Source organism: Rhinolophus ferrumequinum, chromosome 4 (assembly GCF_004115265.2).
Source record: "Rhinolophus ferrumequinum isolate MPI-CBG mRhiFer1 chromosome 4, mRhiFer1_v1.p, whole genome shotgun sequence".
In the NCBI taxonomy this organism is placed as follows: Eukaryota; Metazoa; Chordata; class Mammalia; order Chiroptera; family Rhinolophidae; genus Rhinolophus; species Rhinolophus ferrumequinum.
Genome location: NC_046287.1, coordinates 9,300,541 through 9,313,175, shown reverse-complemented (window position 1 = coordinate 9,313,175; position 12,635 = coordinate 9,300,541).

The following is a 12,635-nucleotide window of genomic DNA, read 5'->3' as shown; positions in this document are numbered from 1 at the left end:
ACATAAGGACCAAGACGCTGACTACAACATCATTTTTCACAGCATAAAACTGGAAACCAACATCCCCATCAATATGGGAACAGATAAATAAAATGTTGTATTCATAAAATGGGATTCTGTGCAACAGTTAAAATGAATGACTTGATCCATCAGCATGGATAGAGCTCAGAAACAAAGTTGAGGGGAGAAAAAAGCAAGATGTAGAATGATGTGAGATAGCATAATACACCTGTGTGTGAAATGTGCTTTCAGTGATCTGAAAGGATAAATATGAGGTGTGATCAAAACATACGTGAATGCTGCCACCGAGTGCCAGCCAGGTGATGTTAATTGTGTTTTTTGACCTTGATGGAATTGTGCGAGCTGAGTTTGTAGCCAGGAACACGGAATACTATAAGGGCTTATTAGAGCATTTAAGAAACCATATGCGGAGAGAACAACCTGATAAACGGGCAAACGGTTTCATCCTCCATCATGACAACACTCCATGTCACACCTCACTTCTCTGTCAAATATGGCAATCTCTGTCAAATAAAAACATTACGGTGTGTCCTTATTCACCTTATTTACTGGATCTGGCACTGTGCAAATTATGGCTCTTCCCCAAAGTCAAAATGACCATGAAAGGTAAACGTTTTGAATCGATTCAGGACGAGGCAGCCATGACAGCGCAACTAAAGACACTCACGAAAGAGGACTTCCAGAACTGCTTCAGAAAGTGACAAGAACGATGGGATAAGTGTGCAAAAGGGTGTATTTTGAGGGGAATTAATGGCAATGTGTCTTTTACTGTAATAAAGTTTTTTATTTAAATACTCACCGTATTTTTTTTTTTAATCACACCACGTGCAATGAATGATCATTGCCTCAGGGAAGGGGTGTAGAGAAAGGAATTAGAAATGAGGTATTGGTTCACATTTATCTGTAGTGTTTGATTTCCTTTTGTAAAAGGCTAGAAAATATGTTTACACGCTAACAGTTTTGAATTTTGGATCATAGAAATATAGATAGAAGTGTGTATTGAATTATTCCTTGTAACTTTTTAATTCTCAAAATTAAAAACAAAGTATGAATACTTTAACATGACATAGAAACCCTCTGTGACATGACGCTTGCCCTGAATTACCTTCTGCCCGTTACTTGTGTATACCCTACATACTCCAATTGTACAAAACACTTCCTCTTGCCTACACAGTGTTGGGACCAGCTCCTGTGACTCTGCACATGGGCTTCCCTTTGCCTGGCCTGCATCTCGAGAGCCCCATAGCCGTCAGCGCCCAGTCCTACTGCCACCAACCCCACAAAGTGCAGGCAGAGACAGGCACTCGTCTTTACACCCTGTGGCACAGACCTCATTCTTGGAGTGTTCAGCCTCCAGCCCAGTGTATATCCTACAGTCTGTACACTGTTAAATCCTTTGGATAAATAAGGACTGGAATAGAACATTCAGCCAGTTTCCTATAAGCAAGGCTCATCTGCATAGATACACGTTAAATGTCAATTTAAAGAAACAAAGCTGTTTTGGGGAAATGAACATCACTCTCCCTTAGCTCTTTGTGCAACAGAAAAAAAAAAAGGTAAGAGAAGGCTGAGGTGGCTACCTTCAAACATATGAAAGTATTTGAAGGGAAAATTGAGAATAACTGCTCCACTTCCACCAAGCACTGAGATAATGAGCTTAAATGATCGCTGGAAAGATACCCATTAGATTGAAAATAACTTAATAAGAGCAACACACTGCAGTAGGAAAGAACGTGGTCTTGGAGTCAGACAGACCTGGCAGTGAGTGCCATCTCCCCTGCTCAATGGCTATTTAACTTTGGGCACATTATTTCATCGCTCAGAGCCTCGGTGTCCTCATTTCCAGAATGAACATAATAACGCCGACTTTATGTGGTACCAGGAGCATTCAAAGGCAGAACATGGAAAGCGCTTGGCACACAGTAGTGACTTCCCTTAAATCATCCTAGAACTAAAATAGGAAGTCCCTCTCCCTTGCAACTTTTGAAGTTCAACTGCATAACAATTGTTTAGTAGAAATCCTAGTTTGAAGCAGGAGGGTAGATTCCAGGAACCCCCCCCCCCTACCCCCCGGGGCCTTTGATCTTTCAGGTCTATCCTATTATGTCATAAAGCCCCAAGGACTACCCAGAAGGAAGGGCCTCATCCTCCCTCTCTGCAGGTTAGCCTATCCAGAACAATGACGTCCCCATTTGAGCCACATGGCATTTGGGGGCCCAGGTATTCTGCAGTGGTGTTTTTCTTTCATCTCCTTGAAGAGAGATGTCATTTGTGGTCGTGATAACAGCCTAGGCTAAACTGTTTAGCATTTTCATTTTAAAAGGTGATACTTAAATTGTCTTTGAAAACTTCCATTGCAAAAGGTGATCGTTAAACTGTCTTCCTCTAGCCCTACTATCAACACCTTCCCTGCTCCCACCCTGATAATAGGCTCTGGGATTGTGCTGGAAAGCAATTTGTCCTTCTCCTCTTCTCCCAGTTGGAGACACAAATGCACACTTGCTCAAGCTTCTTTGAGATTCCTTTCTGTTCCAATCCATTCATGCTCAGATCCTGACCTGATTCTAGCAGTTTCCATCTATGTATAATGAGATCAGTCTTTGCTTTAAGCCTACTCTAAATAGAGAATATATTTTCGGACAAGATTGGAATTCACACCTAATTTGAAACACCTGTGATCCAGATTCAAGAGGTCCAGCTAGGGTTTCCAGGCAGGAATTCCCGCCAGTTCTCAGGAATTTTTTTTCGCTTTCCCGTTCCCAAATCCTGAGACAAGTTGGTCGGGAAATCGGGAAAATCGGCTCCTTGAACCCAGGTGGTTGGTAGTATCGGCTGTCACTTTGTGGAAACGATTCATCGTGGAGATCAGAAAACAGTTTATATCTTGGGATTTGGGAACGGGAAAGCGAAAAAAATTCCTGAGAACGGGCGGGAATTCCCGCCTGGAAACCCTAGCCACACATTTAGCACGTTCTAAATACTAGATCCAGCAGAGCTAGAACTATAAAGCTGAATTGAAATCCCACAGCACCACCTGCCCTACCCCACCCACCCCTGCCCTCTACTCTCTCCTCTCCGGTCTCCCCTCACCTGTCCCTCATGGAATGACAAAGAGGTGTCTTTTCCAGAACTCCCAACAATATGTTCCATAATTAATACAACCCTTCCCCCATGGAATTATGGCACTATTTACACTTGGCTTCTCAAGAAGCAACAGAGAAGGCGGTTATTTCCTTCATAGGATATGACAGGGTTCACTACATAATGAACAAAATGTCATAATAGCTTGTTAAAGGCACTTTGTAAAACACATGGAACAAGTAATGTTTTAAAAACTCCAAATGGAGATTCAATTCCAAAGGGAAGGGTGCCTTTGGGTTTTTTTTGACAAAGCAAAATATTCCAAACTTCAGCTGTTTAATAGGGCTTTCCCCAACAGCACTAGCACATATTAATTCTCATTTCAAGACAGCATGTTTATTTTAGTTCCAACCTACTTTTTCAGGGGTGGGTAATTAGGGAAACTAAAAGTGCGTATCTTATTGCTTAATTTAGAGCCTACCACTGTGTTTCTAGGCCTTTCTTGGGATGTGTTTTAATGATGCAGAACGATGAAAGATTTTTGTTCAACTTTAACCACTTGAGAAAGGCAGTGAATAAAAGTCAGGTTAGATGTTCTTCTTTTTAAAAGAAACCTCTCCCTATTATTTTAAACATCAGTTTCTGAACATAAAAGCTAAGCTCTTGTGTAATAAATGGTACCAGCCGTACTCAGAGCTCCCAACATCACTGCTCCTGTCATCTCTCTGGAAGTCCAGACACTTGTCACACGATTTCCGCCAGCGTCACCAATGAAAATTGTCTTTGGGTGGCCAGCATGGAAGCCACAATTATTTATGGCATATCTTTCTATCCAAAGAGAGGTCAGAATCCACATCAGGGACAAGAACAATTGTATAGAATCACAAACTCCCGGTGTTGGCAGAGATTTGGAGTACTTCTACTCAATAAAAATACAATGCCAGCCTCATATGTAATTTTTCATTTTTCTAGCAGCCACATTTTTAAACATGAAATTGATTTTAACATTGTACTTTATTTAACCCAATATTTGCAAAATATTATTTCAGCGTATAATATAAAAATTATTAATAAAATATTTTACAATCTTTTTCATACTAAGTCTTCAAAATCTAATGAGTATTTCACACTTACTGACATCTCAACTTGACGGCTAAGTTTTCTGTGGCTAAAGTGAAATGTCGTCCTTCCAAAACAAGGAAGTATGTTTCACAGCAAAGACAGTTTACACGGCTTTGATTTTTAAATTTAACTTTTTTTCCTCCAGGTTTATGAAGGTATAAATTGCGTATACTTAAAGTGTATGACATGATTTGATACACATGTATGTTGGGAAATGCTTACCACAGTTAAGTTCATTACCACTTATATCACCTCACATAATTACCATTTTTTTGATGAGAATGCTTCAGATTTACTCTCTTAGCAAATTTCAAGCAGACAATACAGTATTATTAACTATGTCACCATAATGTGTATTTCATCCTCAGAACTTACCCGTCTTATAATTGAAAGTTGGTACCCTTTAAGAAACATCTCCCCATTTCCCCCACCTCTCAGTCCCTGGCAACCACCATTCTGCTGTTTCTATAAGTTCAACTTTCTTTTAGATTCCACATGTACGTGATACCATACAACACTTGCCTTTCTGTCTTTGGCTTATTCACTTTGCATAAGGATGTCGCAAATGGCAACCTTTCCTTCCTTTTGTGGCTGAGCAATATTCCGTTATATATGTGATGGATAAAGAAGATGTGACATATACGTACCATCTCCTTTATCCATTCACCCATCAACAGTCACTTAGGTTGTTTCCATGTCTTAGCTATTGTGAATCCATGCTGCAATGAACATGGGAGAGCAGATATCTCTTGAAGATACTGATTTTGTTTCCTTCAGATATAGAAGCTCAACTAAAATTTAAAAATCAGTTCCTCAGTTGCACTAGCCACATTTCTGGTACTCAGCGGCCACATATAGCTAGGCTACCATATTGTACAGTGTACCTGAGGTCTTAGAATCCAGGGCCAACATGCTCCAAGAATCCTGACCAAGGTGTCGCCAGGTCCTGAACCCCACCAGCAACAGGACGCCCTAATCCTGCTGCAAAGAGCTCAGCTAGTTGTCAGCTCAAGTGGTTAGAAAGCTCTTCCTCGTTGCGCTGACAACTTGCTGCCCTGTCATGTCCATCTTCCGATCTTCGCTTTGTTTTCCACAAAGTCGGTCCCCTCCCTGCGGGGTGATGGGAGCAGCCCAAACTGGCCCAGTAGGTCTCCTGAGGTCTCCTCCCTACAGACCGCTCTGTCTGCCCAAAGGGCACCGCATCCATTTAAGAAGAGTCAGGCTTTATGAGAAAGCCTCATTCCTACCCTGTCCCCTTGATCGTGACAGAGGGGAGGGTGGACAAGAAAGCCAGTTAATAATGGTTTTTCCCTGAGGCAAAGTGGCTCTGCGCTTTCTCAGCTCGTGCACGCCATAAACACAGCTGCTGAGCAGTGACCCTTGAATGCTGCAGAAAAACAGCCACGTAAAACTGAGCGCTGGGTGCCTGGCACGGGAAGGCTTTTCAGAGGAAGGACTTTTTGATGAAATATGAGCAGAATAGGGCGAAACACTTCAACTTTAACACATATATGAATATTAGTTTTGCATAAATGGGGTCAAATGCCATTATCATGGACGCCTCACCACACCTGTCAGCATCCTTACCCCATTCTTACACCTTCACCCCAGTACCTCAGCCTGTGTCCTAGATCTTCCTCTGAACTTACATAATCCAGTAGAGCCCCTTATCATACCGATAGTCTGAGTGGCTTGTCATGGTTTGTTTTACGGACTAAGATCTCCTTATACACACTTTCCTGCACCTTGCTCTTCTCACCTAACTCTCTTTCAGCCGCATGGAAAAGCCAAGCCTTCTCTGCATCTCACACTGAGCCTAGTTCTGCCCCAGACTGGCAGGCGGGTGGGAGACAAAGGGCAAGACAGCTGGTAGAAGTGCACTGCCAGCCATATGCACGCGTGCACGCTCCCGCACGCGCCGGGGCTCTGTTCAGTCCTAGCTGCCAAAGGAGGACTGGCTCACCTTACCTGGCAAAGCAGAGTTGAGACCACAGGAAGTCCCCGGGCCTGGAGGCTGCTCAGAACGATTCCGCAAGCGTCAGCTGGGCTGCCTCAGTCTGGGGGGGGGGGGGAGATGAAAGAGCATCCTCCCTCCAGCGCCCTGCGCCCTACACCTTCACCTGCAGTGCCCTCACCTTCAGTATTCTGTGTTGCCAATTCACAGGACCCGTGTCTCCACCCCCAAGCTCGGGGAGCATCCAGGAAATTGAACCGCAAGCCCATAATTGGAAACCTGTAAGGTTTGCAGGTGTGAATGGAATTCTTTACACCAGGTGTACCAACTGAAAAGAAACAATTATGCAGCCCGTCCAGGGAGGTGCCCTCATTTACCTTGGGAAGCTGCAGTTGTTACCAAGTACTTTTGCTCACTTCCCTCGCACCTGCCCTCATCCCCCCACCCAGGCAGCACTGATGGCCCCAAAGCACCCAGATCTGTCCTTTAGCACCACTTTCCTCAGAAAAGGACTGGGAACTATGTTGCCCAAAATGCTTCATGCGTCAGTGCCTGAAGTACCACCGGAAATCTTGGGGAAATGTTTCCATCATCCATTTTTAATTGCTGCATATTGTAATGACATTCTTTGGAAATACTGAACCACCTTCCTTAGATTTTTCAGGCCCAAGGAGGACGGTGATATAAAGCTTTCAGTTGATAGCTTCCTTTATTTTGCTGCCCTTTTTTTTTTTATTTCCTTTCGGCTTCTTATTTATGGTTTAAATATTTTGCACCCTGGTGCTTGGCCTGCTTTCCTTGAAAGGATAATTAAAAAAAAAAGAATTTAAATATCCAGGCATTTTCTACTGTTGGAGGCAGTAGAAACATTTCGGGGGAGAGAGGGAAATATGACAGAAAGGAGTCAACACTGCTGCAGTCACCCCCAACACCCCGAAATAAAAGTCTGTCATTTCCCTAACGTGCATTAAGGTGTTATTCTTGGCATTTGGGACAGCACAAGCGATTACGCCAACACTCAGTGGATTCCGTTAGGCAAGTAGCTAAATCACAGGCCTCTTGTGGGCGGACAAATTGTCATGGAGCTCATCTGTGACCGAACGGTCCTATAATTGAAATGGGATCAGGATTCTCCAAAGCGTGTGTGCCCTACAGCTGACCCGATGTTGTAACAAGTCTGCAGGCCTGTAAGACAAATGGGATTGGGAATGGGAGCCAAAATAAAAATGGGGGAAACGCTGTTCCTGTTACATAAAAAGTTAGCATTTAATTAGACAGGGGTCATGAATTGCAGCCTTCAAAATAAAATAGAGGGGGGGAAAAATTAATAAAACTTTCCCCATGAGTGACTCTTCTTACCCTTGAAGACAATGATAATGAAACTGACAAATACACCTTGGAGGCCAGCTTCAAGAATCAAATCGATTTATTTAATAATTTAGGAATCACTTCCAGCCATCTCGCCCATTAAAATCTAAGGGCCATTGTATTCTCTATTTCCTCGGTTCCTTTCCCTTCTCTTAGTTATGCCTCACTGGCTTTAATAAATAAGTAATAACAGAGGGAAAAAACACTTATCTGGAGTGCCTGGTTTTCGCCTTCACCCTGCAGGGCTCTCTGATTCTTTTCTACCTGGAAATAAATGGAGTCGGGAACAATCTTTTCTCCTGTAAAGGCTGGGGCAGCAGGGTTGGCCCCCTAAGTGTGGTCGCAGCAGCCCAGAGCCCAGAGCACTGCTCCAGCCCCAAGAAGAACTGCAGAATAAATAACACGTTAAGACAAGCTCGGAGAGCCAAGGGCTCATTCCAAAGGCAGAGCGTGTGCACACAGGCGACTTTCCAACTAGTAAATGGCAGGAAACCACAGCGACTAGTAGGGGAATTTCGAAAGCATCAAAGTAAACTGTGATCATTTGTACTTTATTGCTCAAAAGCAAGGGCTGCTGAACCTGGCCGCAGTTATATTTCCTCCTGATGCTTTGAAGAAAATGGGAAAGAGATTGCTATTATACAGTAGGTCTCAGAAAGCAAACTTGCTGACGGGGCAGGATTGTGGTGCCACTCTACCGCGCCCCTGCTCTCCCATTTAGGGCAAACCTGCTTCCCCCTCACTCTGAGGCCTCGGGGACCTGGGAGCCCCAAAGCCAAGGCCAGTCTGAAGCAGGCAAGAGCCTGCTCCCCAGGGCTACCTGAGGGATGGCACAGGAGCCACAAGTGACCAGTGACAGCTGGCTCCATCCACCGCCAACACCCTCAGCTTCCAGGACAAAGCCCAAGCCCACTGGTGTGACCAACATCCGTTTCCCAGCTTCTGCCTGAGTCCCCACAGGTCACCTCTCACAGCCCCTCTTCCTAGGGCAACTATTTGTACCATTTATAGGTCCTTTTCCATGCCAGTGAGGGGTTACCCCCAATTAGAAAGCCTGCCCCTCTACACTTCTCCTAGCCCCATCTCTAGTCGGCTAACTCATTTTCTTTTTCCCTGTAAGACTTGGTTTAGGTATAATCCCCCAGGAATTTTCCCCAGAGCACCAAGGACACACATTTCTTGCCACTGACCGCCTGATAATGATTTTTTTACACGCCTTCTTGGTTTTGTATCCCCACACCTACCTATGCTCTGCACACACATCAGGGCCTCACAAACATGTGCTCACTTAGTGTCAAAGGAGGCTGAGTAGGCTCACTGCTGCAGGTCTGCGGTGTAACTTGCCCCTCCTGGAGTTGTCAGCTGGGGGAAAGAGGGGGCTGAAGTGCTCGGTCTCCCCTGGAAACCAGCCTTCCCGTCTTCACCCAGCAGCCCTTGCTGGTGAAGGTAATTTATCCGTGCCAGAAAATCACAGGCACCAAGCCACGTAGCAACTCCTCTCCTTCCACAAATTAATGATGATTCCGGTGTTAATGCCATAAATAATTCATGAAGTCAAATATGAGGTATCTCTCAGCCCCCACAGCCATACTGTGCAGCTTCACTCACAGGAGAAACTTAAACAAAAACCTGGAAGCCACTTTGGTTTGCAGGAAGTTCCCATACGGCTAAACTGATGTTAAATTTAGCCAAGTGCCCTTTACTACATAAATGCACATGGAGTCCCCTGTCTGTGCTTGGCATGGTGCTGGGTGAAACTGAATCAAGGACACAGTCTCCACCGTGCAGTTGAATGGGAGAAACAAGGAAACGTCACAGAGTGGTAAGCACTAAACAGACAACAAAGTGAGGTTGTACAGTATAGTGGTTAAGTGTCTGTTCTCTGGAGTCAAGTAGACCTGGGTTCTAAGCCCAAGTCCTCAGTGTGTAAACTTAAGCCAGTTTGTCTCTCGCTAAGTCTCAGTCTTCTCATCTGTTAAGTGGGTATCATGACAATAATAGCATCTACCTCACAGGGTTGGCCTACAGAAGGAAAACAACTAATGATAGGGATTCACATTAATATTGTGATATATGACACACTCTTAGGGGAGTCAGAGAAGGCTTGTTGCAGGAAATGACTTTCAGAGGATGCATGGGGGAGAGTATGAGAGATGTGGACAAAGACCAGCTACATAATTGGCAAGGCCCAGTGCAAAGTGAAAATGCACGTCCCCTTTTTCAAAACATATTAAGTCTTTCAGGACAGTGACAACAGAGCATTAAAGCAAGTGCAGGGTCCTTGTAAGGAGAGGGTACTGGGCAACTGCATGGGTCCTAAGCCCGTGAAGCCGGCCCTGGGAGAAGGCATGTTTCCCACAATCCCCAATACATGACTGATATTCAGACTGCAGGAGTGGCAGTTTTGGCTTCTGAAGACTGAGCTCCAAGCCTCGGTCTGACCGGAAGAAGGTTCTGACTGAACTACAGCCTCAGAAGTGACCTTGCAGGTAGTCAGATACTCTGGCTGCTATATCATGCTGTGTGCCAACAAGAGAATGATGTCACTGCCCCCCCCACTCCTCCAGTGCTGCCTACAAGCAAGAGAATGCACGTGGCCACTTTCCCAGGTCTGGGATTTCTGAAAGACATCAGCGGGATTCCCGGGCTCTGAGAATCAGGAGTCCCGGATACCAGCCCATGCCCTCACTCAGGGCAAGTCACCTCCCATCTCTGGACACCAGTTTCTCACCTGTGAATTGCAGAGAGTAGACTCACTGATCTCCAGGTTCCCTTCAGGATAGAATATTCTATTTCTATGCAATAGCAGCGGGAGAAACAAAATAAAAGTCTGCAAAGCCAGAGTAAAGTAATAATTTTAAAACAAGCTATATACCTGCTGACTTTTTAATATACCATTTCTGGTCTGGAAAAAAAAACATATTATGCAAAATAAAACGCTCTTGAAAACTCCCATAATGTCACCATGTGCGTTTCCTTTAGCAGGTGTGGCACATTTCAGGTCATTAAGGGTTTGTATAATAGGGGCCCTGAAGCCCAGTCACTGATAACGCTTTATTTAGACCTCTCAACATGGGGAGCATATATTTCCTGTACATCAGCGGCTGGTTTTATTGCTGAGAGCATTTGCATAAAGTCAAACAATTATCCCCAAGAGGTGGATCATTTGCTCCTGCTTTTCCTCACCTGAAGTTGCCATCATCCTTCACACCCCATTTTGGAATCATCTCCCAGACTCACAACTGAAACCGTCCACGGAGCAACACGTTCCAGGAACTCAGGCAGGCCCCAAAACCTGCTAGGACCCAGAGCCCTTTCCTCTGGAAGCTCACCTAAGGGATATAGCGTCTTAGAACATTGGTTCTCCAAAACTGGGGTATGCATGGCAATTACCTGGAGGGCTTGTTAAACACAATTGCTGGACACAATTCCCAGTTTCTGATTTGGTAGGTCTGGGCTGGGGCCTCAGTATTTGCTATCCTAACAAATTCCCAGCAATTCTGCTGGTCCCAAAACCACACTTTTAGAACCACTCCATCTGAGAGTACAGTAGTCCCCCTTACTCCCAGGGAATATGTTCCAAGATCCCCAGTGGATGCCTGTTGCAGATAGTACCAAACCTTATATATGCTCTGTGTTTTGCCTATACATACGTACCTATGTAAAGTACCTATGTCAAACCTGATGAAAAGCCAGATTGATTGGGCTGGGTCCCTTAACTGGGAGTAATTACCATCTCCTTCCTCTAGGAACTCCCACAGTGACCACTGCGTGGTTCCTCATGAGTAAATAAAATGAGTGAGGAAGCATTTTTGTTTTGCGTGGAACTGGCTTTAGGCAGCAGGTCCACACAAGGGCGCAGCTCCTGGGTCGTGCCTGGTCCTGCCTCATCTTTCTTCCTTATGCAGCTGCCAACAGATGTCCTTCCTGCAGCAGCCTCAGCCACCCAGATGGCACACAGAGTCTAATTGCCATTGTTAGCACTGCTAGTGCATTCCAAAATCGGAGAGAAAATCAGCCAGGAGAGAAAACATCTCTTCTCTCTAAGGAGCCACCTCCTGATGGTGTTTAATACAGATGAGCACAAGCTACTTCTGCCAGCTGTGTCTGAGGGAAGCGACCAGAAGCCCCTTCTTGCTCCGGGAATGTATGGAAGCCATTAAGAAGGATGCCCTTGCTACTCCATTGGCCCGACCCTGAAGAAAAGACATTAGCCTCAAAGACTAAAAAGTCTGACAAGCCCGAGTTTTGCCGAATATGTAGCACATCAGGCTCTCTTACACTCTGCTGAGGAGCCTGTAAATTGGAACAACCACTTTGGAAATCTGTACACTATCTAGTAAAGTTGAAGCTATCCATTTCCTGTGACACTGGAATTCCACTTTGAGATACATGCCCTACAGAAAGGCATGCCCATATGTGCCAGGATACAGAGCCTAGATGTTTACAGGAGAGTTGTTCATAACTACCACAAACTCAAAACAACCCAAATGTGATCAAACGTAGAACGGATAAATAAGTTGTGGAAAAGGCAATCCATACCTTTACCATTGTGATTATACAGCAATGAAAATGAGTCAACATAATCCTGAGCAAAACAAACATGAAAAACAAAAGAACACCCATAGTATGATTACATTTTGATAATGTTCAAAATACCAAAAACATTCACACCATACCATTTTGGGATGCATTTGGGGGTGGAAACATTAACATAAACCAAGGAAATTATTGCCAAAAGTCAATACAGTTGACGCTTGAACAACCTGGGGGGCACTCGAAAATCCACATATCACATTTAATTCCCCAAAAAGTAAACTAGTACTAACAGCCAGAAGACTCACCAATAATATAAACAGTCAATTAATACATATTTTATACAGCATATGTATTATATACTGTATTCGTATAATAAAGTAAGCTACAGAAAAGAAAATGTTAAGAAATTATAAGGAAGATTTTTCTGGTCAAGATGGCAGAGTAGGTAAACGCAGGGCTCACCTTCCCTAAGGACCACATCAATTACAACTAAATCACAAAACCACCATCACTGACAATCACCCGAAGTCTAGCTGAACCAAAGCCCTAC